This window comes from Crotalus tigris, unplaced genomic scaffold (genome assembly GCF_016545835.1).
Source record: "Crotalus tigris isolate CLP2741 ecotype Arizona unplaced genomic scaffold, ASM1654583v1 scf7180000024115.3125172, whole genome shotgun sequence".
In the NCBI taxonomy this organism is placed as follows: Eukaryota; Metazoa; Chordata; class Lepidosauria; order Squamata; family Viperidae; genus Crotalus; species Crotalus tigris.
The window spans coordinates 151,670-172,997 of record NW_024100392.1 but is presented as its reverse complement, the minus strand read 5'-3'; the positions used below and the strand labels follow the sequence as shown (position 1 = coordinate 172,997).

General features: G+C 35.3%; 1 long non-coding RNA gene across 4 annotated transcripts in view; it reads left to right on the top strand.

Annotated features, from left to right (window-relative positions):
* LOC120298586 overlaps positions 1-19,167 on the top strand; it is a 65,982-nt gene extending 46,815 nt beyond the window's left edge. For 2 of the 4 annotated variants that reach the window (XR_005554147.1, XR_005554145.1), the window contains one exon: positions 16,918-19,167. This is a non-coding gene — a long non-coding RNA (uncharacterized LOC120298586). Of the gene's footprint in view, positions 1-3,090; positions 3,292-16,917 lie in introns of those variants that run through there. The other 2 variants (XR_005554148.1, XR_005554146.1) reach the window with 1 other exon arrangement.
* The last annotated feature ends 2,161 nt before the right edge of the window (positions 19,168-21,328 follow it).

Genomic DNA, 21,328 nt, shown 5'->3' with positions numbered 1-21,328 from the left:
AAGGAAATTAATAACATATGTTTGTACAGTAGCTAAAGTGGGAGAAGAAAGAAGCCATTTCAGTTACTGTAAGTAGTGGAATGATGGAATTCTTGGAATCACAGGGAAATGTCAGGTTGCAATTTTTTGTGATGTGATGAAAACTGTTTTGCACAATCCCTGATTCTGTTATGTTTATATGAACTATTAAGCTGGACACATGGGCTCTGTAAGAATACTAACAATTTAGCGGGAAAGAATAAACAAGCAAACAATAAATAAATAAACAGGAATAATGGACTAAGTCCAGCTAATTTGCATGTACAGTTGGTAAATGCACTTTCTAGATCACAGGAGGATTTCAAGATGTTCCTCATCGACTGAAGAATATATATGTGGAACTCTGTATTTGGCTGAGTAGAGAACTAATGGATGGCAGGGCAGAAATATTATTTGATCTCACTCTCCAGCTCAAAGGGGACATCAAAGCATTGCCCCCTTCTTTTTCTTTTACTCTACTATACCAATTCAAATGAAGTCTGGGTCATATTTATAGGTTATAATGGGTTTTTTTGTGTATGGTGCTCAAGGCTGGAAATGACTAGGTAAAATCTCATAAAAATATTATTGTGTTATTTTAATTTTCCTCCCTGAGGTACTTAAATTTGTAATTGCTACTTTATCGGAATGATTTTAACTATATTAAACATATTTTTTGTGTGCTGAACTGACTTATATGATAAATAAATGAAAAATCCATCTATCATGGAAATTAAAGCATCTATTTTACACATATTTAAATAAATCCCTTAGCTTTAAAACTTCACAGAAATATAAGTATGTATGGTAATTCTATGATCCACACTGTTTGTCATTTTGGGTTGTAGCTCTCATATGGGTCCGACAAAACCTTCAAAAATTACAGTAAGCACCATTGTTTGCTTGTTCCTAAAGAAGGAAAGATTTATGTAGTAGAATTCAAAATGAAGAGAAAGTGACCACATTTTTCCAAATTTTCTATCACTTTTTTGAATGAAGACTTATCAAATTGCTTTTTTAAAGCATGGTTTTGCTGGCTGAGAAATCTTAAATCTTAAAGGCTGAGAAACATAGGTGAAGGTAATAGATGGGACAACACCCACTATACATGTCTCCACCTTCCAAATGTTCAGCAGAAAGAATGTCCAGAATGCTTGATGCATGTTCCATCGGATCTGAACGACTCTTCTTCTCCAAGTAGTCATTAAAGTTATTACATGAGCAAAACACAAACAAATCTACAGCCTGGGAAGTAAAATAATTTTGATTCGCTTGTAAAGACAATGAATCAAAAGCACATTTTTGATGTTCCAATATCTGTGGAAGAAATTTTTCCATGTCATATTCTAGTTTCATACATTGTCTATACAAGGGGGAAATGCACTTCATTTATTTTTTATATTGACAGTTTCACATTATGCTTATCTGCCAATGTGTGCTAGAATGATCTCTCTATAAAGAATGATGTAATTCATTGGAGGGAGAAATCCAAAGGCTCCAATTCCATATACAGGAGGCCCCTTGTGGAGGAAATTCTTTTCAGTTGGTGGAGATTTCTATCAAATATTATTGGACTGCTTATTCTCCATATAGCTCTTCAAGGTGTCTTTCCAGAATGGTTAGTATGGATGTACTGTTCCAAATTATTATTTTTCCATATATGTACTTTAAAATCACTTTAAGATGCAAGTATATATGGACAGTCAATATTACGGGGTTTTTTTCCCAACCTTTAACATCAGCAAAGACTTTAAAGAAAATAATTTTAAAAAATAGCAAAATTTCAGTCCTGGGAAATTGCATACTTCAAGCCTTTTAAATGTTTACAGAAACTTTATGTGAACACACAATTTCTACTGAATACTATACTTAATTAAATGATTACCAGGCTACAGCAGGTTAATTTTACATGCTGTCAGAGACATAAAATTAGAAAGAGTCTAGTAACATCTTTTCCAATTAACACATTTTATTAAAAAGCATACACTTTTAAGGTGTTACTAGACTCCTTATTTTTGATACCAGAGGTTAATACTTCTATAAAGTCTCAAGAATAGGCAGGCCCATGGAAGAAAGAAACAATACTTTAACTATGATCTCCTATAAGATGTCTACCATATTCAAAGAAACCAAGTTGATAAAATTTAAATATAGAAAAACTATTCAGTCCACTTCAATAATGAAAGAAATGTATGAGCAAGTTACAGAATGTCTTATTTTAGAGAAATAAGAAACCTGAGATTAATTAACATAGTTCTTAGGACTGGAGACACATATCTTTTTAATTGTAATGTTGTGAATTTTGATACATCGTATTAGTTCAATGCAAATTTCAATGCAGTGATGTTTATTTGATATGCTTGAAAATTATTGACATTCTATTATTTACAAAGCTTAAAAAATTGAAAATAAAAAGAGAAAAGTAAGAATTCTACCAGCATTAATTGCCATGAAAGATGGCTTGAAACCATGGAAACACCTGCACTAGTTCAAAAGGGGGGAAAAAATCTTTTGGAATATACTTGGCACATGTACTAGCATATCTTATGTATTTGTATTTGTAGATCTGGCAGTAGCTATATAATTTATGAACATAACTCCATCATGCGATTGCTGCATAATTGTACCAATTGTACTGAAACAATCATACTGAAAAGAGTTTTCCCCAAAAATCTTTTCTTATAAAACCACTAATCATTTTTTCAGTCAATTATTACCAAGAATACAATATGCATCCCTAATTTGGCTTTGGGGAATATAATGTACATTTTGAAAGACGGAATTGGTAGAATTGCTTTTCAACAATGATGCTATCAGGACAGACGCCAGATGCCAATTTATAACTATTTGCATGGGCCCTTCCCCCCCCCCACAATTTAGCTAGTATGATGGGTTATATGCCACCAAGAAAGCCTGCATTTTCATAGTATATGTACATCCTAAGTTATAGAGGCAGCTACATGTATAGAAATGGTTCTGTACATAGAAATACACTATGGTTTACCACATTAGTGGATTAGCTTGGCCCTTATATAGCATATCTACTGTAATCCTCTTTTTAATTGTTCACAGGAATGAAGTCATTGCATATGCAACTATGTATACAGTGCAAAGATTCTGACAGTGTAGCATTCTGCTTGTGTGAAAATACTTGGACCTGATAAGACTAGTGCCATAAAAAACAGAATAGAAAAACAAGTCAAGAGAGGAAAGAAAATGGTAAGTGAGCACCTGTCCAGCCTAGACGAGTTCAAATCACCAGGACCAGATGGATTACAGCCCAAGGTTCTCAAGGAACTGGCAGATGTGATCTCAGAACCACTGAACTATATTTTTCAAAGATCCTGGAGCACTGGGGAACTACCAGAGGACTGGAAAAGAGCTGATGTAGTTCCCATCTTCAAAAAAAGAAAAAAAAATGGATCCAGGAAATTACAGACCTATCAGCCTGACCTCAATACCTGGGAAGATTCTGGAAAAGATAATCAAACAACGAATCAGCAAACACCTAGAGGCAAACAAAGTCATTACCAAAAGCCAACATGGGTTTGTCAAAAACAGATCATGTCAGACAAATCTTATTGCATTCTTTGACCAAGTGACAAAATTAGTGGATCAGAGGAATGCTGTAGATACAATTTACTTGGACTTCAGTAAGGCATTTGATAAAATAGATCACAACCTACTACTTGATAAGATATAAAAAAAGATAGACAGCATCACCACCAGATGGATTCGTAGCTGGCTGACTGGCCATACTCAGTATGTGGTCCTCAATGGAACCACATCTACATGGAGGGAAGTGTGTAGTGGGGTGCCACAGGGCTCTGTTCTGGCCCAGTGCTCTTCAACATCTTCATCAGTGATTTGGATAGATGGGGAACTCATCAAATTTGCAGATGACACCAAGCTGGCAGGAATAGCCAACACTCCAGAAGACAGGCTTAGGATACAGGAGGATTTGGACAGATTTGAACATTGGGCGCTGTCTAACAAAATGAAATTCAATGGTGAAAAAAGTAAGGTTCTACATTTAGGCAAGAAAAACCAAATGTACAGGTATAGTATAGGGGGGTACCTTGCTCAATAGTAGTAACTGTGAGAAGGATATCGGAGTCCTAATGGACAATACAGTGCTAGGCTGCATTAACAGAGGGACAGAACCAAGATCACATGAAGTATTAATACCACTTTACAATGCCTTGATAAGGCCACACTTGGAATACTGCTTCCAATTTTGGTCACCACGATGTAAAAAAGATGTTGAGACTCTAGAAAGAGTACAGTGAAGAGCAACAAGATGATTAGGGGACTGGAGGCTAAAGCATATAAGGAACGGCTGCTGGAATTGGGTATGTCTAGTTTAATGAAAAGAAGGACGAGGGGTGACATGATAGCAGTGTTCCAATATCTCAGGGGCTGCCACAAAGAAGAGGGAGTCAAGCTATTTTCCAAGGCGCCTGACGGCAGAACAAGAAACAACGGATGGAAACTAATCAAGGAGAGAAGCAACCTAGAACTAAGGAGAACTTTCCTGACAGTTAGATCAATTAACCAGTGGAACAACCTGCCTCCAGAAGTGGTGAATGCTCCCACACTGGAAGTTTTTAAGAAGAGAATGGACAGCCAAAATGGTATAGGGTTTTCTGCCTGAGCAGGGGGTTGGACTAGATGACCTTCAAGGTCCCTTCCAACTTTTTATTATTATTATTATTATTATTATTATTATTATTATTATTATTATTATTATTATTATTATTATTATTTCCATTGGTTTCAGGGGAGAGATATAAGTAGCAGCATTAAAATAGAGCTACCCATTTCACTATGGGTAGCTTATGAGTTGAGCTGAGTGTCCTATGTTTCAGGCTGAATAAAGATATTGTGCAATATACCTCTGCCATGGAAATGTTTTTTCTTTGTGTAGAATTGCAGTGTTTTACAGGTTCACTGAAATGAAGAGAAAGGTGCATGGGCTGAGAGACAATGCCTGGCCCATGGCACCCAGCCGGTTGTCACTCCTAAGGCAGGACTCTAACCTGGTTTCTAAGCCAGTACCTTAACTTATACCACATAGCTGTAAAAGAAAAATTGCTTAAATGGAATTCTGAATGAACACATTCAAAATTTGACACAACCAGCAATACTATCAGATAGGATTCATCCATCCCTATTCAGTCATGGTGTCTCCTTTCACTTTTTTCTTGCAACTATCCTATGAAGTAAACTAAGAAAATGTCACTGATTATCTCACTGTTAAACAGTGTGTTTTCATAGTTAAAACTGAAATATTCTTTATCAGAACACAGGAAAATGCAAATTTACACAATAAAATTAATCATTATGAAATTAGTTACAGAAAGAGGAAAATGGGAGAGATCAAAATAATGCACGCATACATTTACTCTGAAGAAGAATGGAACACATTATTTAAGCAATCAATTTTGTAAGCACCAACCATGATGTCATAGTGAAGAAAGCTTATTTTTTTGATGTGATATTGCTCTAAATTTGATTAACCTATTTTGTGATTATTATTAAATCACAACTGTAAAAAATTCTGATCTGAATTGAAAACAAATGAATGGCAGTTCAGGTTAATATTAACTTCTCAAAAAACAGATTGTTTTTTTTTATAAGATTTTTATAGATTTTTTCATACATTCGGTAGTACTTGTTCAACAAACGTGTTGTCTTGAATTTTACATGCACTAATACAGATTTAATTCCTAATCCTTTATTCTTTTCTCTAGCCATTGATAAAATAAGTCCCAAGTTTGATAATATTCTGTTTCTTCTTTTTCTTTCAACCTCAAAGTCAGTCTGTCCATCTCCACACATTCTAATATTTTTTTTAATTATTTCTTCATCTGATGATATTTCTTCATTTTCCCAGTATGCCACTGTTATTACAAGTAACATCAAATATATGCTTTGTTTATCAGTCTTTTCTGGCATTATACCTAATAAAAAAAGTTCAGGTTTAAAATCTGCATATTTTCCCAACATCTTTTCTAGCCCCATATTTAGTATTTTTTTTCCAATACTCTTTGCTTTGGCACATGTCCACCAAACACGGTAATAAGTACCTAACTTGTGTTTACATTTCCAACATCTATCTGACATGTTTTTAAACATTTTTGCTAATCTTACTGGTGGCAAGTGCCATCTTTAAAACATTTTACATAAGTCTTCTTTATAAGGAGTTGACATTGTCAATTTATAATTTATTTCCCAGAAGTTTTGCCATTTTTCTAATTCTATATTATATCCAAAAAAATTTGCCCATATTATCATTGTTTCTTTGACTTGTTCGCTTTCCATTTTCAAATTCAATAAAAAATTGCTTATCTGAGAGATTTTTAACTATTAGTTTAGTTTTTTCTGTGTTTATTTTCACTCCTGCTATTTCTCCATACTATTCTATCTTCTCCAGTAGCTTAGGGATTGCCTTCAAAGGTTCTTCTAGATTCTAGAATAAATACCAAACCATCTGCAAATGCTTGCAGTTTGTATGTTTCACCTTTTATTTCCAGTCCTTTAATTTCTGTATCTTGTCTAATATTTCTGTTTAAAACTTCAAAAGTTAAGATAAATAACAGTGGAGATAATGGATTGTACAGATTGTTTACATAAGAAGACATATTCAGGCCATACCACTTAATGGCTAATTAACAGAATATTTGCACAGATAAATAAATCTCTGCACATAGAAAAATTAATGATGAAGCGGAAACTTCTAGACTGTTTTGCCCCATTTTAAATGCTATTTTTCTATATGATTTTTTTCAATGAGTGTATTTTCTATTTGTAAAATCTTAAGAACCAGGAAGTACTGTAATTTAGATACAGAACAGAGACAAAATTAATATCCTTTTTTCATTTTAACATGAAATCTGTTAAACATTCTGTATATGAATTTTTATACTCTGAATTTTTTTGTTTTTTTTTAAAGATAAATAATACACAAAAATAGTGGTATAGAAAACCACATTAAATGTACACTGGAAAATGTGTTCCTTAAAATAATAATAAAATAAAATGATAATAATTACTACTATCACTATTATTATCACCCAATAGTAATATACCCTGGGAAGAGAACAACACTATTGAAAAATTTCAAGTTTTCTTAAAATTTTGGAAAAGAAGAAATATGATAACCCAGTTAACGAATAACAATTCATATAGACTGACGTGTAAATTGTTGCACATATAAAAAGCATATGAATGCTCTTACTTTTTAAAAAAGCAAGTAATTCAGAAAATTGGTAGAATACATTTGTGCAAAATAAAAAAAAGCAAATACTACAAAATGTGAAGTGGATAGATAATTAGTTCTTAGTACAGGGACAGGTTTACACCCTTATCTGCTCAATTGGAAGACTAGACTGTTTGCTTCTTGAATCAAATCATTTCTGAAGCTTTTTTCTTGTTCCACCTTAAAATTTCAAAGCACATTAACATTTGACTCCATAGCATTCAGCTGGACTGCTGCCTGGGTTTACTTTGGCTTACTTGATTCTTTGGGTTTCTGCCAGTCCAACATGTTCACTACTTCAGTTACTGCACTAGAGACATGGAAAATGTGGCTCATGTGTGATCATGGTCATGACTTTAGCACTGCATCAGATGTCCATTTGGGCAGGAAAGTTTTCAACACAGATAAAAGTTATTGTTATTGTCCTTAATTTAATTGGCCATCCAACTCCAGTGGACCCTGGGCAGAATGCAAAACTACAAATTTTATTTATTTTCTACACAAAGAAACCAACAAAACAAAAACAGGAGCCATTAGACAAATATTAAATATCAACCCAAGCTTGGTTTTCAAAGCTTTCCAGAACCCTATGAGAGAGCATATCATCCTAGTGGCTGCAACAGAGAAGGCATGTTTCCTAGGTCCCACAAGATGGCAACATTTAACGATAGGGACCTGGAGCTGGAACATACTAGGCAGGCAGAAAAGTTGTTATTTATCTGTCAGATTTCAAAATCAGTTTACTAGTATTCAAGATGGCAAGGAAGTAGCTCCAGATAGTGACAAACACTTGGCATTTATTTCCATTTATATATTTAGTTAAAGCCAGCAAAAATATTGAGGATGGATTGGCACAGTTTGAATAAATGAAGTGAAGTCTCCTTGTGGATGAACTAAACATCTGGTGACATCATGGACTTAGCTACAGTTTTCTTGGCAGCAATATCAAAGTTGTTCCCGTTGCTTTTTTCCAAGATGTTTTTGATTTTTCAGTCTAGCCTAGACCACTGGGATTTTCTGATTGTCTCACAATAAAGAACTAAATAGATCCAACTCTGTTTAGGTTTTTGTGATCAACCGTAGCTGTCCAGGCCCTGGGCCATATTTTGAGAATTGTGGGTCAAATCTTGCCCGGACACATTTATTACTCCCCCAACTCTCAGCTACACTCCAGGTAGCATAACAAAAGCTTTTTTTACTGTTTGCAATAACAGTTTGATGTTCCTGGCTATACCACATTCTCTATAGAACATTAAGATCCTGGGTACAAAACTCTATATTTGATTGTTAAAAGGAGTTATTATGTATTCTGTGTCAGAATGTTTTAAGCAAAACAATTTTACAACTATGTTATTACCTGTTTGGAAAAACACATTCCCCTTTTGCAAAGTTCCTACTATTTTCTGTATTAATTCTATATTGTGAGAGGTAGTTGGTCCCAAGGAGCCAATCTGATCCAACATAAATGTGGTGTGGGCTGAAGCTGTTTCCTAATGCAACAGGGAACCTTGTTAAAGAGGGGGAAAACTGAGACACACTCCATTATTCTACAATTTGTATTTTAGAAGCATGAATAAGAAGATGCTTAAAGATGACTCAATTTTTCTATCATAATAATGTCAGTAATATTTAAGCAGCAGCATGAATACCTGTACTGAGCCATATGGAAAACTTCTGATGCATATATATATATAGCTCCTGAGTTACCCATCTGAATACTACATTCAGGTCATTTGTTGTGCAAGTTAATATCTGTAATCTGATGGCAAATACCATATGGTTGTATAGGAAAAGGTGCTTGACTAGAACAATGTTGCATATGATAGTGTACACTTTCTTTTCTTGGTATAGCACATGTAAAACTGTAGCAAATTGCAGTATGGAATTCACTATCAGCTGGTGTTGTGGTGCCACCAGTGTGGATGGTTTTAAAGGGGCATTGGACAATTCATAGAGGATTAGGCTATATTTCTTAAACCATCATACTGATTTAAATAATGAAAGTGCTAGGTATTGTGGAAACTCCATGCTCTGTGACATAGTTATTGTGTAACAAATTATTCTAAAACAGACATGCTTTAGGTCTCAGCAAGTAGGTTTTTTGTGATGTTCTTAGAACTGCTTTGGGCTTTACTAATAGTATTACCAGTAGTAACAGTAACATTGCAGTTGTTACAATATCATTTTCTTCCTCATATCTTCATTCCTATCATGTAAAACTGACAAGTGAGTAACTAGGTCCACAGAACCTTATCTTTAAGAATGAATGACTGAATATATTTTAATTCAGTACTATACCATGACCATTGTGATAGCAAAAAAAGCTTTTAAACAAATAGAGTTGGAAGTTAATATTCTACCTAAGCTTACTTATATATTTTATGACGATATACACTGATATAGAAGCAGAGATCTGTCACAACATTTGCTGTAAGAATTTAATGTGTTCTGGTACATTGTGTGAGCTGATGCAAAAGCAGTAATTAATGAACCAGTGAGTTATGAATCAGGAAGTCCTCACTATTTTAAATTTCTTCCCTCCCCCCCCCCCAAGCTGATGGATCCCATGGCTGAATCTCCTCTTTTGTCCTGGAGCAAACAAGAAATCATGACACCCTAAATCTTGGAGCGTTAATTGCCTGTAGTGCTGACTTAATGGGGTTGTTCTGTGTTGCTATTCATATATCACATAGTACAGGTAGTCCTTGACTTACAACAGTTCATTTAGTGACCGTTCAAAGTTGCAATGGCACTGAAAAAAGTGAATTATGACTGTTTTTCACACTTATGACCTTTGCAGTATCCTCCTAATCATATGTTCAGAATTTGGATGCTTGGCAACTGACTCATATTTATGACGGTTACAGTATCCCGGGCTCATGCAGTCACCTTTTGTGGCCTTCTTACAAGCAAAGTCAATGAGAAAGCCAGAATCACTTATCAACCATGTTATTAACTGCAGTGATCCAGGGTCACTTATCAACCATGTTATTAACTGCAGTGATTCACTTAACAATTGTTGCATGAAAGGTTGTAAAATGGGGCAAAATTCACTTAACAAATGTTTCAGTTAGCAACAAAAATTTTGGGCTCAGTTGTGGTTTTAAGTCAATGATTACCTGTATTCTAAGGGCAGCTATTGGTGGTTCACTTGGCTGAAATACTGGTCCTGCTAAATATCCTTCATCATGTGAAAATTCTCTTCCAGTTGGTATGAACAATGCTTTGGTGGCTCCATGTACTGCTTTTCTTCCTTTTTTCCCCCCTTATATTGTCAACCAAGAAAATTCTTGAAACAACAGCAAAAGTTGACCTTTTGATTACCGACTATCAGCAAAAATATTTTTAGCAGTTTTGTATTCCTCTTCTGGGTTTGTGCATCTACTGGAAAAATGTTGTTGATTACCATCCTAACATACAATGTGGCAAAATTTTATTTATTTATTTAAAACATTTATATAGCCTCCCAGCCTTCAGTCAACTCTGGGTGGCTCCCAATCAAAGATTTAAAAAGATATAAAATCATTTTAAATGCTGTCTAGCAGCATGTAAAATCAGGAGGATGCTGGTGCCCACAACAAGTTAGCAAAATAATTCCTCTCTCCGATTTCTGTTCTTCATTTCTGTATGTGTTTGCTTTCTTCTGATGTTGGCAACTGCTTTTGTACATTATGTATTTATGATTAAATTTGTTTTCTGTACTATTTCATACGCACATACATATTTTATTGTAAAAATATAAATGTCTATCATATTTTAATCTCATTCTTAGGCCTGCCCCACACATTGTACTTTGCTTTTTATATTATAGCTTTACACTTCTATATCCTTTCTATATTGTACTCTTTAATGCTTGTAGTTGTGCTAGTAACATTTTTTTTGTAAACATGTTGAAAAGCTGGATTTTGAGAAAGGAATTAAGCTGAAGGAAGCTGTGTGGAAGCTGTAAACTAACCTGGACAGGGCAGGGCAGGGCAAGGCAGGGCAGGGGAAAAGAGAAGAGAGAAGAAAGGGTGAAAGCTTCTGCAAGCAACATTCATTCAAAGCAGACTTTCAATTTCACACCTTAAGCCAATTTCATGGCTTCATATGTCTACGTTGACCCCTCAACTATTTGTTTTAAAAAAGGATGCAGAAACAAGTTTATTTATATATTTTATTTATTTATATTTCATATTTCCTAACTGCACCCCTAGAGAGTGTTCTAGTCTCTCTCACATCCAAAAGAGGATTATAGGGGCAGGAGAACAAGTTAGAGACCAGATGGTCCCATTGAAAGCCAGCAGAACAAATTGGAGCAAGACGTTTGCTGATATATAATGTATTTCAGGCCACTTCCTCCTGAGTATAAGCATGCCATACACTGGTAACATGTAGCATTTATAACTGAGATATGAGGGTAAATTGAACTTCAAGAGCGGAACATCTGAAGTTGTACTTAGGCTGACTCAAATGTGAGTGGATGATGAAATACAGGTGTGGGCTAGTGGACTATCCATTAGTTCAAGGCAAGAGGATTATATGCATGTTGTCATTAGAGGTAGGGGAACCTGTAGTTTTCCAGATGTTGCTGAACTAAAGCTTCCAGAATCCTTCACCATTGCTCATAACAGCTGATGCTGAATATTTCAGCAATATGTAGACAGCCATAGAAAGTGCCTTTCTAGCCAATCACTTTCAATTCTCTTTGCCCACAATATGAGGGATAACAATGATTACTCAATTTACTGAGAGGCAGAAAGATGTAATGGCTAAGGAATTGGACTGACCAAAGAAGTCAAAGTTCAAATTCCTATTTGATCATGAAGTTCACTGGGTGATTTTTTGCAATCACTTTATCTTAGCTCTACCTTTTCAGATTGTTGTGGTGCTAACATTTCCAGGAGACCCATAGCTTTATGACTTTTGCTGAAATATAAAATGAGCAATATAACATATAATCTATATAGAATGTAAAAAGTACAAAAAATACAAATACGCAAAATTGTATAATTAATTATTTTGACATTTTAATGCCTTATTCCAGAGGTGCATATGTTCTAAGTCTTTGATGCAGTTTTGAAGTTCCTTCAGAAGTTCCCATTAAACTGAATTATTTAACAAAATTGGAGAGGGAAATTATTAATACACATTTTCAATAATGATCCTGGCAAACTATACAAAATTCCGAAGATATGAATCCCTGATCACTTGGAAGTAATAATTATCTACAGTTCAGTGCTATCTTTGTGTTACAATTACAGAATGTTCAGGCTTTTCCCAAAATGTTCCATTTTCTCAAGAACATTTGGATCCACTATTCAGGAATAGTTTATTACCAAAACAAATAGTTTTGCTCATCTCTGATTAGTTCTGTTAATGTGATTTAAAAAGGTAGAGACACCTACCAAGAAATGGATCATTCTGAGACTATAGTTCTCAGAATTCCTGTTCTTTGACCATGCTGAAACTTCTGTATACAGATAAAGTAAAAAAAGGGGAGGCTACTATATCTTATATATACCAACTGTCTGTTTTTCTATGTTGTCAATTTTTGTGATTCATCAGTATAATGGTTTGTTGACTACAGCAGCTGGGAAATTTGACTAATCAGGGGGACTTATACTTCTCAACATACCACAAATTATTTTCATAGACAAAATGACTTTTAAAGCATATAATTAAATTTATGAGTTATATGGGAAACCTGCTACATGATGTTTATTCTCAAAGAATTATCAAAACTTACAGAATCTTGCTGTCTCATAAGATAATGCAGATAAGATCATACTTGTACAAGACCAGTAAGCAAATAAATAGGGAAGGAAACTAGCTTGGAAATATATAGGGAGTAGAAAAGTTAGATCATATCCGAAAAGGAATGTATTTTATTTATCCCAAGTTTTAGCACATTAGTTAAATTTCCAGTACCATCACTTGATGTCAGATGCAGTTTCCAGGAATGTCAATTGAAGATTTCGGTGGTGGCATTTGGAGTTTCCAGTAGGTTCAAGTAAAACTTTTCTCCTGGAACAAACACAGTCTGAGGTAGATGAAGACAAAAGTTTGAACCCTCCATCTCTCATATTCTGGTGCCCTGTTGGAGCTCAAGACCAAGCAGAAGAATTAATAGCAGAAGAATTAATTCAGCCTCATCTTTTGTTCTATCTTACACAAATATCAGCTGCAAAAGATGATATTGAGAAAAAGCTCCAACCAGTTTAGTAAATAATAAGCTCCACTTTGCTTTCTTTTGTTAGGAAACCCTCATGAACATAACTTTTAAGGCCTTTTCAAAGATCTCTAAGTTTAATTCCATTCTAAATGAAAAATCACTGTAGTGTTCGGCTATCTCCTTTTCATAATGAAACAGTTACTGTTTGTTTTGTTTTGTTTTTTACTTTTGACCTTGATAGGATTAATAACATATTCATCAAACCAAGAGTTGTTTGATTTATCTGGCAAAAACTGAAAAGTATATAAAATCAGAATTTGACAGGTAAATATATGTTTAATCCTCTTCTGCTCTTTTTTATTTTTTTATTTTTTTGCTTGCCATGCATGATCTAAAATTTGATATGCACTTTTTTCCTTGACGATGCTTTGAATGCACTTTCTTTCTCCACAGTTTAGACAACATTTCACAATTTCATTTTCAGCCAGAAACAAGATAACAGGTGCACAGGACTATTTTTGGCAGCCTGTCCCAAATGGTCATAAAGAACAGTTCAAGGTCATTGTGTTCAAATATTATGTTGATCTGGGAGGTGTTATGGAAAGAGTTGCAAGTTCAGCAAGTTGGGCCAATAAGATGTACAAGAAACATTGGCAAGCTTTAGCTAAGACCAGTGGCATTCTTAGGGATTAGAAAGATGATTGGCAAGAAGCTAAATGTTCCAAGAAAGCCAATCCCTGACCTATGAAGACAAATCTTACCCCTTGGTGGCAATTAACAGCCATATCAACTTGAGTTAAAACGTCATGAGAATACTGACAAAACAACTGACATAGTGACAATTTAGTTCCAAATTAAAATATAGAACATATTCTAGAAATCATGGGTGGGTCATGCTTTTACTAGACATCCCCTTGTGAAAGAAATTATTTTTGAAATGGAGCCTATTAAAATTGTCTCCCAAAATGCTCATAATGTGTCCCAAAATTCTTCAACTAACTTGGGATGACAATCTATGGACCCAGCATCTTTTACAGCTCTCTGTTTAATTCTAGAACTCATTGTAATTACACTAGTAAATTTTAAAGGTACAGTGGTCAAAACTCAGCAATATATTTCATATCATTCTAAAACAGGAAACACATATATATTGTACTACATGCATTACAATAAAAGTAAAAATGTTGCAGTGCAGAGATTCTGCAAATTTAGAAAATTTACAGTGAGGATCCCAGATCTATCCATGTATATGTATGATATATACCTTGCTTCATTTTTTGTTCATACGTACAGTATATCAGGACTATACAGAACACTATACAGAATTTATAAATTATGAACCAGTATGCATAGAATGTACAGGTTAGGGAATGGTTAATATATAAATAAATTTTATTTTTTAAAATGCAGTAATTTGATGGAATGAACTTTTAAATGAGTACATGCAAAACTGAAATGGAATGGATAAAGCCAGGTCAGCATGTGAGGCCTTACCATCTTCACTAGTAATCAGATAGGACTCACCCAGACAGACTGGTGCACAATTAAAAATCTTCTCAGTCTTCTGCTTGAAGTGTAGATGGCAGTTAGGAGAACCATTGCACAAATCTATGTTTTGCGGCAATTACACTTATTCTTAGATTAGGAGTTCTTACTCATAGTCATTCATGCTCTGGTCACCTCCCATATGGATACTGCAGTGTGTTCTACATGGGATTGCCCTTGAAGATAACTTGGAATCTATAGCTGATACAGAACATAGCAATGGATTTAGTTATGGGCATGAAATATCAGATTGCATCTGGGTCACACAGCAATGATGAACATGAATCGAATATGGCAAAGCAAGGATATCAGCCTGGGAACCAAATGTAGGCTAGTTCATTCTATTGTGTTCCCCATTATCTATGATTCTGAAAGTTGGACCTTCAAAAAGCAAGACAGGAAGAAAATCAACTCGTTTGAGCTGTGGTGCTGGAAAAGGTTTCTGTATATTCCTTGGACAGCACAAGTACTGGAGCACATAACATGTCACTAAGACAAAATCACGAAACTGTGTCTCACTTACTTTGGCATGTCATGTGGGAGAATTCACTGGAGAAAGCAATTATGTTGGGAAGATTTAGTGGTAAAAGGAAACCAGGCTGTCAAAGAACAAAGTGACTAGACACTACCAAAGCTGATACCAGCCAGAGCATAGAAAAGCTCAAAGGAATAGCACAAGATTGGAAAACGTGGAGAGACCTGGCCCATAGAATTGCCAGGAGCTGAACTCAACTGAATAGATAATATCATCATTATTATCATTATGGTTTGATATGACTATGCCAAATCCTACTATAGATTGATAGCAGTAAGCAAAAGCAACAGAAATATTGTCTTCCACTGTTTAAAGAGTAAAGGCTATAGTGAATCTTGGACAATCAAGCAAATTGATCTGAAGAGCTAAAGTGAAATCAATATTAAAAGATAAGGCAGAAAGCAAGATCCTCATATTACAAAGAAAACATCAAGAGCAAGAAGCAAGTCAAGACCAAGTGACCAAATGAGCACTAAATGACAAAGCATGAGAAAGCATCAAGAAGTAAAACAAAAAATTATGATAAAAAAGCAAAACAAGTTGAAAAACATAATCAAAGAAAAACAACAAAGACATCTGAGGCCTGATGATTAACCAAAATGTAACTGGGATAAAAAATGGTTTTAAACTCACATTCTCTCTGAGTAGGTAAAGTCAATTCAGGGCCTGAGGAGACCAAACTATCCAGCCATAGGTTGCAACAAGCTGTTCTGTCAATGGCATCCCCAGGATAACAACTGAAAACAGAGGTTCAGAATCTCATTTCAGCAGAACAAACTGAAGGGTGCTTTAAGGAAACAGAATGGTTTGCCAGACTTTGAAATAAATAACACATATTACTTTTTAAGAGACACTGTTATGTCCAAAGTTTATAAGTATGTAGACACAAGAGGATAGAACAAAAAGGCACAACTTTTCTTGGGCTTTAGCCATGCATAGCCTTTGAATAGCATTCCAGGGAGTCTACTAAAAGGAAAAAATAAACAGGACAAAAGCAAAAACTAAATGTGATTTAATAATGTAAATTAAATTAAATGCAAAAAATATGATTACATATCATGTATTTCCCCCTTTTGTTATTATTAAAAATCAATTTACTGGCATCTTTTGGAGAAGAGTTGGGAGCAATACCTTTTGAGAAGTGAATGTGTTCCTCTGCTTCAGATTGTGGACACTGGATATACATTATAACAGGACTTCTTTAGTATAATCAATGTAACTCAACTTTATAAAGATGGTATGTGGATAACTTAAGTGTACTTTGGAAATTGATATGTCCTGAATCTATGTATTCACTTTATTTGCATTGAAGCTGCAAATCTGTGGTCTCCCAAAAGGTTGAAGAGGTATTGGCCTAATTCAGAATGAGACAGTTGACCTTGGATTCTCCTTTTATCTTCACAGGAAATTTTGGAGACCTTTAGCACTGAAGCTTTGGAAGCAAAAAACCAGAAATAACAAAAAGAGGGTGGATTAGAGGAACTGTCATAGATATATTGTGGAAGGCAGGAGTTTAATAAAATCCAAAGCTCTTTTGATCGTCCAACACCATTATCTTTGCATCATCAAACATAATTTCTCCTGCATTAGTTTCACTGGAAAGAAAATAATCAAAAGTAAAGAAGTGTATTATCCCCTAACCCCCAAATCCTGTGCTCTCCATGGGAGTAAAATTCTTCTAATGTTCTTGATATTATTAGTAGGATTATGCTTTTACTTTTGTTAATTGTTAAGTATGTCATGAAGTTAGGCTGCAGATCACTCATGAGAAGCTATAGCCCTCTGAGTCCAGATTGAACTGAATTTTGTTGCAATTTTATTGTGATTGTATACATTTGTAAATATGGTTATGGTATTATTTTGATGTAAGCCGAGTCACCTTGCAGTGAGATGGATGGCAAACAAATTTAAATAAATAAATACATAAGTAAATTCCAGATATTGCTCGGACATCAGGTTGAATTCCAGATATGCAAAGTCAATAATGAATTCTGAGAAATATCTTTATAATTCCCAGTATTTTTCAATGGAACCATAAAAGTATGTAGCAAAATTGGGATGCTGGATATATTACAAGCTATATTTCCCATGGTTCCTAGAAACTTTGGACTACACACCTTTTTGCAGGCCATAGAAATCAACTGATACACTACTGCCATAATCCATACCATTATCTCTATACGAGGGAGATTATCACTTCATCATTTTGGCACACGGTAGTTGCCTGATCCTTTCTATAGGCATGTTTTAAAGTACTTAGCTGAATATTTCAGGGCATACAAATCAATATTCTTTCATATCTTTTTCTGTCAATGGGGAGAACATCACTAGTAGCAGCTGATATTCGGTGACAGTGACAGATGGTATGTTTCATTATCTTATAAACAAACATGTATACAAAACCCACAGTTGTTTCTAGTAGTTACATAGATGAAATTACAAACAGTAAGAAAAACTAATAAGAGACTGCATTTTTTTTCTCTTCTACTTTTCAAAATTAGTTTCTGCTTACACCCAAACTGAGGTTTCATCTTTAATTCATCTTGCTTTTTAAAAACATGTGCACGTAGCCTTGGCTTGGGTGATTCTGTAGAGCAGGGGCGTCAAACTGCCGGCCCATGGGCCAGATGCGTCACTGGGAAACTGTGCCCACCCCATTGCCAGCAATGGGGAAAAAGCTCCGATACATTGCACGACGTCACATGATGTCGCAAGTTTGACATGTCTGCTGTAGAGTGACCAACATATGGGGTTGAGGGGCAGATTTAATCTTGTGTGACACATGCAAGAAAAATAGGTGGTCTAAAGGAGGAATGCCTGGGGCTAGATCCCAAAATACCCTTATAAACTAAAAATAATAAATGGATGTATAAATAAACAAAATAAGTATACTGCCTTTTACAATAGTCAGATAAATGCTAACAAAAAAACTTTGGCAAACAAGATTACACTCTCTCCACTCTAGCATCCTTGCTTAATGGCTACTTAATATATCCATCCTTATTATTTTCTAGGGCAGCATTTCTCATTCTCAGAAACTTTAAGGTGAGTCAACTTCCCAGAATTCCCCAGCCAGCATATAATCTATCCCATTGTCCAACAACTCATGCCATTACAAAGTTGGCATCAACTTTCCTATCATTGCCACTTATTGGTTCTATTCTTGTCCTCTGCAGTAGCACAACAAATTTGCTCTCCAGGTTTACTAATAATGTATTACTTGATGTTTCAATAAAAATAAATATATTTTGCTCTCTCTATCCTGTGCATTACCTTCCATAAATCAGTTGTGAATTTGCCTTGACAATAGCCAGGGAGACTGTCAGCATATAGAGAAGGTTTGTCTTTTCTCTTTTTTCCTCTCTCTTAAGGTCAGCCTAGATTCTCTCCTCTAGTATGCCTAATCTTGTTATTTCACTGAACAATGGAAAAAACCCTGAACATTTAAACACATATTGTTCTCAGCAAAACATAATGTTCAACTACTTTGGTTGCCTTAGCAACTTCCACCTCTAAAAATACAAAGGACATTATCTACAAAATAAATGATTGTATAATAAAGAGAATCTGTGGGAGAAAATGCTTCCTTGGTTTTAACCTAGAGCCTACACTTCAGTAAAATTACTGACTTGGAACAATATACTCGCATGGCTATAAAAGACTTGAGAAATCATTCAAACTAGTCCTTCTTTTAGCTTGGAATTAGCATGTCAGCCATGTCCTTCTTGAGTCATATTTGTGCTTTTTGAGTTATATTTGTGAAAATTAAAAAGAGGATATTTTTGAAGTAAATCCTAGTCCTCATATTTGCAGAATTGTTTAAAAATGAGATTGTTAGGAATAGTAGTTTATTAGATGTGGTTTTGTGGTTTAATTTATCTGGAAGGATGTTTATACAGAATGTTCTTCTACTAAGCCACTGTCCTCATCTCTCAAATCCATAAAAATAATTTTACACTACCTCATGACAATCTCCACTGTAGTATTGCTTAAAGTAAATGCAAACGATAGTGGCAAGATACCATAGCACTTTGAAAAATGGAAGGGTGAGAAGACACCAAGAGTCCAAGGTAGACAGGGTAGTGTTTACCATAGTTCCAAAAGAAACACTGAAAACTGTCTTTATCACATTTCATCTTGAGCAAGAACAGGTATAATAGAAAAAAAATGTATTGTAGCTCAGAGTTGAACTGTGGAGTTCTTGGTGCTCTCTGAGTATAGTTCCTTGCCTGCAGATGTTTCATTACCCAATTAGGTACAGCATTACAGTCTCTGCTACGATCCTATAGGAGTAATGATCCCTTGGGTGTTCTTCTGATTTGTTGGTATCTTTGTTCATCAAACTGAATGTAGGTAGTGAGGCAAACCAAGGTGCCACCAGGGAGAAAATCACACCTCCACCAAAACGGGCACAATAAATTACTATATATTAACAGACAGCAAATCCTACACTCACTCACATCAATGATGTTGCCTAGTTTAGTAATGAAACATCTGCAAGCAAATAACCAAGCTCAGAGAGCACCAAGAATTCCTCATTGAGATAATAGTTCATTGACTCAGTTTTCTGATATATCATATGCTATAATACATTGCCCAGCCATAAAGAGTCAACACAAACATGGAATTCAGATTCCTTTATCCATAAATATATTCAAATATCTAGATCCAAGTGATTAGAGTAGAATCTATAGTGCCCATGCATCCTATAATGTATCAAGAGAATTCTTATATACCACAGGAAAGTATTTCTTCTAAACCTCCATCTTGAACATTACATAGCTTACATGTCAGTGAAAATTCCTAACCCAACAAACCCCTTTTCTTTGTCCATAAATGAGGTCACAATCACTATTCAAAGTACAATATTTTGGTTACTCCACAACTGTAATTTAAGTAAGTGCAACCACACAGATAGGGAAACAGAGCAAACATGACATCTAACAGCCTCCAGATAATTCTTATTTCATAGAGTTATGCTAATAAGATAAGAAACTAAAACCTATCTGTAATGTATTGAAGAGAATTACTTGGAAATGTTGAAAAAATGGTCATAAGACTATGTCTGTTAAGGGCCAGACTTTCTGTCTACATGCTCATTAACGTGTTAAAGCAGGAACTAATACTTGAATCCTATTGGTTGCCGCCTAGTGGCTGAATGTATAAAAGGGATGGAGCGGTAGTTAGCCAGGCTTCTGTTAAAACCTTTAATAAAGAGTTGTTGTTGCACCTGCTGCCTCATTGATGCCTCACCGATCACCAAACATAACAGTTGCGACGAAGGTGGGATGTGCTGCCAAACTCGAAGAGCTGAGTCACTAAGGGGGTAAGCCAAGCGAAGACGCCTTGGTTGGACCATGTCCCCCCCATTCCTAACAGTACAAAAATGCTGGAGGAAGAGCACTCCCAAAGAACCGTTCCTGGGAGATTAAAAGAAGCCTTGGCATCATAAGGCATTGTGGGGCCGAAAACGCCCAAAACAACTCACCATGGACAAACTCGGGAAACCTCAGAATTCGACGTCGCACATCCAGAGAGGTGGAGATCATACTCGAGAATTATTTGAGAGTCAACTAAGTTTGTGAAGATGGTTTGAAGGCCGCAACGCTGCTGTGCGTCTGTAGCCAGGTGATGTTCAAAATTACCGAAATATAATAGCTCCAGTGCCGCTTGAGTCTGTTGCTTATTCCAAACTTTAAAAAATGCTCAAGAACACTTTGAGCCGAAGTTATCAGTCATCACCTGGAGGCATGCCTTCGAACGAAGAGACCAAAGACTGGGCGAGTCAGCTGCCAAGTTCATAGCCGCCTTGCAC